The sequence below is a fragment of the Pteropus alecto genome, unplaced genomic scaffold (assembly GCF_000325575.1).
Source record: "Pteropus alecto unplaced genomic scaffold, ASM32557v1 scaffold23, whole genome shotgun sequence".
Lineage (NCBI taxonomy): Eukaryota > Metazoa > Chordata > Mammalia > Chiroptera > Pteropodidae > Pteropus > Pteropus alecto.
Window position 1 is genome coordinate 6,097,007 of NW_006435837.1, and position 8,837 is coordinate 6,105,843.

General features: G+C 39.7%; 1 protein-coding gene across 3 annotated transcripts in view; it reads left to right on the forward strand.

Moving 5' to 3' along the window:
* CTPS2 (CTP synthase 2) overlaps positions 1-1,270 on the forward strand; it is an 89,611-nt gene extending 88,341 nt beyond the window's left edge. For all 3 annotated transcript variants that reach the window (XM_025046622.1, XM_015589126.2, XM_006911640.3), the window contains one exon: positions 335-1,270. The gene's annotated coding sequence lies outside the window, so the exon portion shown is untranslated. The remainder of the gene's footprint in view (positions 1-334) is intronic.
* Positions 1,271-8,837: the final 7,567 nt, after the last annotated feature.

Below are 8,837 nucleotides of genomic sequence, written 5' to 3' on the forward strand. Positions count from 1 at the left end.
AGAGGCCAAGAGTGCCTGGGACAACCCTAGGGTGAAGGCAGGCATTCAGGTGGATGAGCTGCCCCTTTTAGTGGGAAAATTTGTAAAGAGCTCATTGCTCCAATGTCAGCTTTCTGAATATTTAACTCAGAGGCCGAATATTCATGTTCACTGGGCAAAGTGTATCTGTATTTATTTAGGTTTGTGTCAAACATGGAGGCCTTTAGAGGCAAATCAAAATGATGTGAAGATTAGCCGGAGGTATTTTAAAGACATATTCTTCAGGTTCTGATGTTGCTAATACTTGTTTTTTGTTTTTGTTTGTTTGTTTTGTTTTGTTTTGTTTTGTTTTAAGGCTCTGAAGCAATTGAAGCCAAGATGAAGGAACTAGCGGGAAAAATCATCACACTCATAAAGAATCACCCTGTTCTTCACCAAACGTGGGATGTACAGACTCAAAGGGAATCTCATAATATGTACTTTCATGAACCAGAACCGAAGGGGCACGTTCCTTTTTCCTCCAGAGGCGGCCTTTGGTTCTCACAGATTTCTGTAGCCGATTAAACATTTCCCAACAATCTCATTGGGGAGGAAGTGTGTTCATGTTGTGTCTGGTGTATGGTGATGTCTAGACGGGGAGCAAAGATCCCAGTAACTGAGCCTTCGTTGTGCTGTATGGGGAGGGTGGCGGGGCACATGCGATAACTAATTTTAAGTCAAATATAAGTCATTCTGTTACCTGGAACTCAACCACAGAATTGAGTGCGGCCCAAGCTTATTTCAATTTCTCACCTTGTTTATTTCTAGTTAAAAGGAAATTTAAACAGGTCTGGGGGTGGCTCAGGCACAGAATTTAAGGGGGCATAAAAAAACTCAGGAATCAAGATCAGTTATATATATATTTTTTAATTGAGGTGAAATTCACATAACATAGAATGAACCATTTTAAAGTGATCAGTTCAGTGACATTAGGTACATCCACAGTGTTGTGCGACCCTACCTCTATCTACTTCTGAAACATTTGCAACCCTCCAAAGTAAATCCCCATACCCATTGACAGTCACTCCCCGTTCCTACCTCCCAGCCCCTGGCAACTGCTAATCTCCTTTCTATTTTTATGATTTGCCTATTCTGCATATTTCATATAAGTGGAATCAGCAATGTGTGGCTTTTTGTGTCTGGCTTTTTTCATTTAGCATCTGATTTCGAGGGTCATTCTTATTGTAGCATGTATCTGTACATCATTCCTTTTTATGGCTGAATAAAATTCCATTGTATGTATTTACCACAATTTGTTTATCTGTTCATCCGCTGACGAACATTTGGGTTGTTTCTACTTTTCCGCTGTTGTGAATAGTGCTGTTATGAACGTTCATGTGCAAATATTTGTTTGAGTTCCTGTTTTTAATTCTTTGGGGTATATACCCAGGAGTGGAATTGCTGGGTTACAAGGTAATTCTGTTTAACTTTTTGAGGAAGCATCAGTAATATTTTCATGCAGTATTTTTTAAAGATCAAAATTAATTTTAAAATTTCTCAATGAACAAAATTTTGAGTTTAAAAATAAAGACGGGATCCAGCCCTGCATCCCACCTGCCTCCCCCAGTCCTGGCCCTGTTATACAACATTCTCGACCACTATGCTTCCTTATTCTCTCTGCTCACTTAGTTACTTACATTTGAGCTTTCTGCTACTAATTTAGATTTTTTAACTGCTCAGTTAATTTTTTGTGTTTGTTTTTGGCCTTTTAATTTTTTTCTCTTAATGCCATAAGGTGTTACAGCATTATTTTGTAAGAGCTACAGAAAATTTGCTTACCAAACACATGCAGAAATGAAATGAATAATTCTGATAAACAAAAATATTGAAGAGCTTTAGGGCCCCACTTGTGAAAATGGAGATCCCAACTTGGAGATCACAAGGGGTTCCAAGTGAAAAGCCCACAGGTAGGTTAAAAGCTAAAATAGTCTCACAGAGAAAGGGCCATAAGCACAGACGGCATACTTTAATATAACATGGATAGTCTGGCTTAAATAGAAGTTTTTAATTGTAACGATTATAATTTCGAAAGTCACTTACAACAGAGCGTTTTCCCTTCTGGGCCAATGATGCACGTATATAGCACTGGAAGGAAAGGCACTTAAGAAACAATAAACCGGCGTCCTTGTTGTTGCTATGTCAGATTTTTCTCCTTGGGAGACACCCTTGAACTTGGAATCCAGTGAAGCCGCAGGATGGTTGTAGCTCAGACTGCTTAAGATAGTGGAGCAGCTGTGGGACATGAACACATAGAAAGTTATAAAAAGTCATTCATTCAACAAATGTATCTTGAGGCCCAGCATGAGCCAAGCATGGTGTCAGGTGCTGGGGAAAGTGTAATGGAGCAGAATTTGTCCCCAAAATATGTTTCTTTGGCATAAGGATTATTTTAGGCTGATTATGTTTAAGAAACAGAAGACTTAGAACTAAGTTCTGAAAACTGAGTGGAAGTTACCCTTTTGTAAGAGACATTTATACTTACGAAGGAAATCTCCATTTGTAAGGGTGCCTCCCTCTCTGTACCAGGAAGATGAGTGACTCTAAATCTCTAGAAACTCTCATCAAAGGCGAAGGCAGGGACCTAAATCTGCCTAAAGACCTGACTCTTGTTTTCTTCTTTTCCTAATAACCTCCCATAACTGACTCCCCCAACCTGCTCCCCCCCAAAACAACTTCTTTTGTCTTTAGCTGGAGATGGTGTTTAAGGTGGTGGCTTGGGCCATTTGGAGGAGTTACTCAGTTTTCATCTCTCCCATGTATACAGGAGGGATCCACGTTATTAAACTGCTGCTTATTTTTCTTCTGCTAATCTGTCTTTTTTTATTACAAGAAGTTCTCAGCCAGGAATCTAGAAAAATAGAGGGATTGTTATTTTTCCTCCCCTACAGAAGCAACCTACCTTCTTGCACTTGACTGTCTCTTGGGGGAAGACAGGCTTTAAACAAATCTATAGGAAAATAAGTCCTTAATTATAATCATGATATATTCAGGGGACCATGAGAGTGTCAAAGAATAAGGACAAACAAACTTGTGAGAAAGTATAAAATGGGGTCCTATGACAAACCAGGGAGCCACAGGATGCCTACAAAGCAAATCCGGTAAATGTTTTACCCAAATTTGGGCCTGTGGTCACACAGTGTGAAGATAGCAGGCCAAGAGCTAGAAGACCCAGTGAGGGTGCGGTTTCCCAGATGGGTGGGGCAGTTGGCTGAGTGGTGACACTGTTTCAGTGGTGTCATCATCTGCTTGGTATCAGCCTAATTTTTACTTGACTAAAATTTGGATTGGGCTGAAGGTAAAGGACTCATTCATTCTTTTTTGCTTTCTCCATAAACCATCTAGTTCCATTCCTAATTGTCACTTTTGTTGCTGTATTTCTTACTTGGACCTTCTAGTTTGTTGAGATAAAAAGTACTAGTTACACGTACATCTATGCTCCATTACGGTCCGTGCCAGACATTGGCATTCACCGCTATTGCCCCTAGAGGTGAGGTTCTGCAACCCAAAAATGCTGTATAAGATGAAGTGAGATACTCAGAAACATCACCAGAAATCCAGAGTTGGTGAGATGATGCCTATGGGGTTCCTTTCTGTGCTGGTGTCTTTGGAGTTTGGATTTCTTGACTAGAGCAAGGGAGAGTTCAAGGTCATGTAACAAGTCTGAACCACACTCGCCCTAGGCTGTCGAACCCCTCCCAGTGCCTCCCTACAACCTCATCTGTTTTATATATGGGCGAGGAGATGTGGGATTCTTCCAGTTTATAAAATGGGGTCACATTTGTATTCTCAGGATCAGTAGTAGGACTGTATACTTGTCATTAATCTTAGCAGGACTGTTCGACTTGTATTCACATCTGAATATGGGTTTATCAATAAGCCAAATGTAATGATGACCTGCCATTTTGCCCATACTGCTGCTTCTTCTATTAACAGAAATAATAGGTGAACCATTTTGAAAAGGTTAGTTGTATTGTGACTCACATTGACTTTGAACAAAGTAATTGGATTATCTATTTTCTTTGAGTTTGCCAAGCATCAAGAATTTTCACGAGTTCTCCATCACAGCCTAGATGCCCCACACAGAAAGCCTATTTCAACATAGGCTTTTCAACATAGGCTTTCTGTGTGGGGCATCTAGGCTGTGATGGAGAATTCGTTGAGCTGCTTTTTGCCATGCACCTTTTGGTGTTTAATCTCCTGAACGGAGCACCCTTTCCATCCTTGTAGCTTCTGTCATATTACCTGCTTCCTCTGAGAAGAATACCAGTGAAGATCTGGGGAATCCCAGTTGGCACTGTTTGGTTATATAGTTCATTTTTAAGCCTTAATGTTAAGTTTTAAATTTCCCATATTTTTCTCGAACAAGAGATTGTTTTGAAAATAGACACATTGATCTGTTTTCTCTGGGGAGACTATGGGAGAGTTAATATGCTGGGAGTATTTGGTAGAGTAAGATAAAAGCCTAGAACCTGGGGGCTGGGACCAGTGTTTCAGGAAACTAAATTTTCCACGCTGAATCATCCTCTCTAGGGGATTCTCTGAACTAGAGAAACCTCATCACACACCACAGGCCAGGACAACGATATTGCTTGTTATAATGGTTACTTCTATAGAGAACTGAATAGCAAGAGATCAATATTTAGTTAGATTATCTACATTGCTGGAGTAGCAATTTCTGAATTCATTTGCACAAGTATATAATGTTTTAATGTCAAACCTGAGAAGTGTGAAGACTCAGAAGTAACTTTCAACCGAGAACTGTGACTTCTGTGTTCCTCCCATTGATTCATACCAGGAAGGTTTCTGATAGAATGAGTGTGTTTCATGGGTTTTGAAACACATTTGCTTTTCTCAGTGACTATCACAACTCTATGGTTTTATACCATAAGCCAGATGTTTTTCTTCTGTTCTCCATTATCTTTCCTTTATTCCAACCGTCCTAAGCATAACTCTTAACTTGGGTTTAAGGGAGATATATTTGAACCTATTTAAGAATAAAAAAGTAAAGCACATGATTTGATTACACATTCTTTAATGTTCAAAGGAGGTGCTGTCTAAAGCAGAGGGGCTGGCAGACTATGGCCACAGGCTAAATCGAGGCTGTTTTTGTAAAAAAGTTTTACTGGCATTCCTTTACAGATTGTCTTTACACATTGTCTATGGCTGCTTTCCTGCTACAGCAGCAGAGTTGAGTAGCTGCCAGAGAGACCCACAAAGCCTAAAACGTTTACTATCTGGTACTTGACAGATAAAAATTTGTTGACTACTGATCTAAAAGATGCGACGCAAGAAAAATTCTTTACAAATCTCCGATGGAATCTAAGTTTTAAAAGTCTTTTTTTCTATATCGTGAAGATATTCCCTTGAAAGTTTTTAAAAGAATTTATGGCATGAAAGAGGTTCTATGTTGAAAGATTACAGAAAAGTCTCTCTTCATCCTCTGTCCTCAGTCACCTTGCTCCCTTCCCTGGAGGTCATATTAGCAAATGTTCTGGGTTCTTCCAGAGACATATCATGCGAAGATGATTGTTTTGCCCTAATATTTAAGCAGCATCTTTATTTCAGATGAGGTTATATTTCTCTATTTAGAGAAAGAGAGTAATTATGAGATACGGAGAAAAAGTGGACAGGGGAAAGACCACAATTTAGTTCAGCTTGTCATAGATATAGTGCATATGCTGTAGACCCAACCTTGAACTGATGCAGCACAGACTATGGAAGACCGGTAGAATGTGGTCCAGCTGGGAAAGGGTCTAATACAGTGCTCGAACTGAAGCCTGTTGGAAGGCTAGGGGTTGAGTAGATGCATCTTTGTATTACAAACACTGGCAAGACCAATCATTGGCTAACCCAAACATTTCCCAAGGATGTTCCTGAGACATAGTGAGCCCAACTCCTCAGATCTGGAACATCCTGAAAATTGTGAGTTGCGAGGACTGTTGGTATTCTCACCAACAGTCAGAGATACTTTGGTGGTGAGGAACCCAGGTCTCCATCCCAGGTTTTAGAAGAGCACCCCGATCCCCTTTCTGTTCCCTTCTCTACCCCAGCTTCTCCCTAGACCAGCAGCGTCCAAAAGATAAAAGGCGAGCCACATGTATTATTTGAAAATGTATGGTAGCCATATTAAAAAAGTAAAAAAAAAAAAAAAACAGGTGAAATTAAGTTTAATAATATATTTTGGTATAATATATCTAAAATATTATAATTTTAACTTGTAATCATAAGTTATTAATGAGATATTTTACATTTTTTTTTCCTCATATTAAGTCTTTGAAATTTGATGTGGATTTTACAACTTACAGCACGTCTCAACTCAGACCAGCCACATTTCAAGTGCTCAGTAGCGACATGTGGGAGTGCTGTGACAATGCTACAAAAAAACTAACCCCCCAAATCCCAGAGGCTTACAGAAGCAAGCATTTATTTCTTACTCATGGTCTGCGAGTGGTTGTGGATCTGCAGCACTTGGCTTCTGGCTGCAGGTGGGTTTCTCGTCTGCTCCATGTATCACCAGTAGCTTCTTAGAACATGTTCTCCGCGTGGCCAATGGTGGAAGTGCTACAGAGGCCAAGCCAAAGCAAATCGGTGAGGGTTGGGGTCTGTTCTCTGCCCACAGTAAACCCTAGTAAAGGAGGGGAAGAAAGGACTGAGAACAAGCAGTCCATTCTCCCACACTCCCTCCTCTTCTGAGCAATCAGCTATGTGTTTCAATGTGTTTCCTCTCTTGGCAGATCGCATCATTATCCATTCAGTTGCTCATGTTAGAAGCCGAGGATATAAGAGAAGGTCCAGGTGACTATGGGATAGTCAGAGAGCTGAAGAGACTGTGGCTGTAAAGATCCACAGCCCAATCATTTCAGTGCTTTATTTCCTTCTCAAGCTCCTACAGGTTTCTTAGAGTCCTCGCCACTAAAGTGTCCTGATGATGTAACCCTCGTGAAGTTACCCTGGATTCTGAGCCCAAACTGACTCTGTTTCCTTTCATATATAACCCCGTGAGTTATTAAATATCAACGTTTAGGTTCTCGGTGTGAAATCCCCATGCAGATATTGATTACTTCAGAGAAGTTACATGATTGAAGGGCATTTCTAGGTGGTATTTTTCAATCTAGATCTGCTTTAGTCCACTATTTGTAAAGATTCTCTTCAAAAAGAATTTTCTGTGTTTGTGTAAATACACTTGAGTCATCACATCTTGCGCAAATTGTCTGTATTGATTAATGGCCTCTTGTTTGCTTCCTTTTGCTTGTTGTATTTATAGCTCACATTACTTATAATTGTTGGACAACATAATATGGACCAGATGGCTTCATTATTCTGCGTTTCACATTTTGAATTTTAAATGTTGTGTTGGACTGCCTTCCAGTGGCCAGCTGTGTCCCCGAGGAGATGATGGGGCCAGACCACATTTCCAAGAATCCAGGCCAGATACCATGGACAGTAAGTGCTGTTGAGGTGTTAGCATCTGAGGTTTCCTCTGGCCCCTTTGCCCTTAGCTTCACCTGCAAGTTTAGACTGGAGAACCAGGGAGGGAGGAGGCCGGAGGGGAGGGGGGGACGGAGGGAGAGAGAATGCATCAAAGGCCTTCTGAATCACTTGGCTGGCCTTTGATTGCATTGTGTTTGAAAAGGCTTTTACCGATAAGCTCACATAATTTATTGTATGTTAGGAATTTTAACTATAGCTAATAATATTAAAAAATAAGAGTATCAGTGAGGAGCTTGGCAGGAAACGGGTGGTATACTCGAACAGAAAAATTGAGAAATGGTTACTTGACAGACTATTTACAATAGTCTGGGTTCAAGAAAACAAGGAACAGTGAAGTAAAATTCTAGACTTAAATGGGTAAGGAGAAAGGAGAACTCAGAACAGCTGTAGCTACAGGAGAGGGTGATTCTGTACAATAGGTTTCACAGTAAGTTTTAATATCTGGAAAGAGAAATTACTTCCCTATTTTTCTTAAATTCTTCCTTAGCTTTGTTTTCTTACATTTATTCTGCCAGACAAACTTTTAAATCATTTCACTCATTAAAAATTCCCATTTTATGATGATTGGAATGGCATTTATATATTGCTTTTAGAATTGACACTTGTCTTCCCTCCCAGAAATATGGTCTAACTTTCCGTTTATTCAATAGCCTTTTCTTTTTCATGAATATAGATAATCAAAAGTTGACTGCAATTACGTTCAGTGTTTTAATGCTTTTATTTGAATATCTGAAAGTAATATTCATTTTACATTATGCAATTTAACCAGCCAATGGTGCTCATTTAGTTAATCACTTAATAATCTAAACGTTTCCAATATTCCAAGTATGTCGTTTTGATTGTGGAAATCTTGCTCTGAGAAGTACTCTAATTCATGATTAGGTTGGAGAGAAGGAAAGGTATTAAAATTAGATTAATCAATTTTGGATAACTTAACAGACTCCCATGTATAACTTTTGAATTTGTTATGCGCCGTTGTCTCTTCACGGATCCCCTGTCCAGCTTTTGATTTCATCAAGTAGCAAAGACGTGGGGGAGCAGGATTAGAATTTGAATCAAATTATCTTCATAATTTCTGGGAGGGTCAGGATTTGAACTTCAGCCAGAATTACTCACCAATCAGTAACAAAGCTGCTTTGACATCTAACATCCTCCACTGCCCCCACGATCACCACCTTGATGCTTACGGAGGAAAGAGACTGCTTTCAAATAGCAAGACTCCCAATGAGTGAGAATGATCAAAAGACATTATCAACATTAGCAGTTATTTTTCTTTCATGTTTAAGTGAGACTTTGGCCTAGCAGAACAAGATGACAGGTGCTACCCC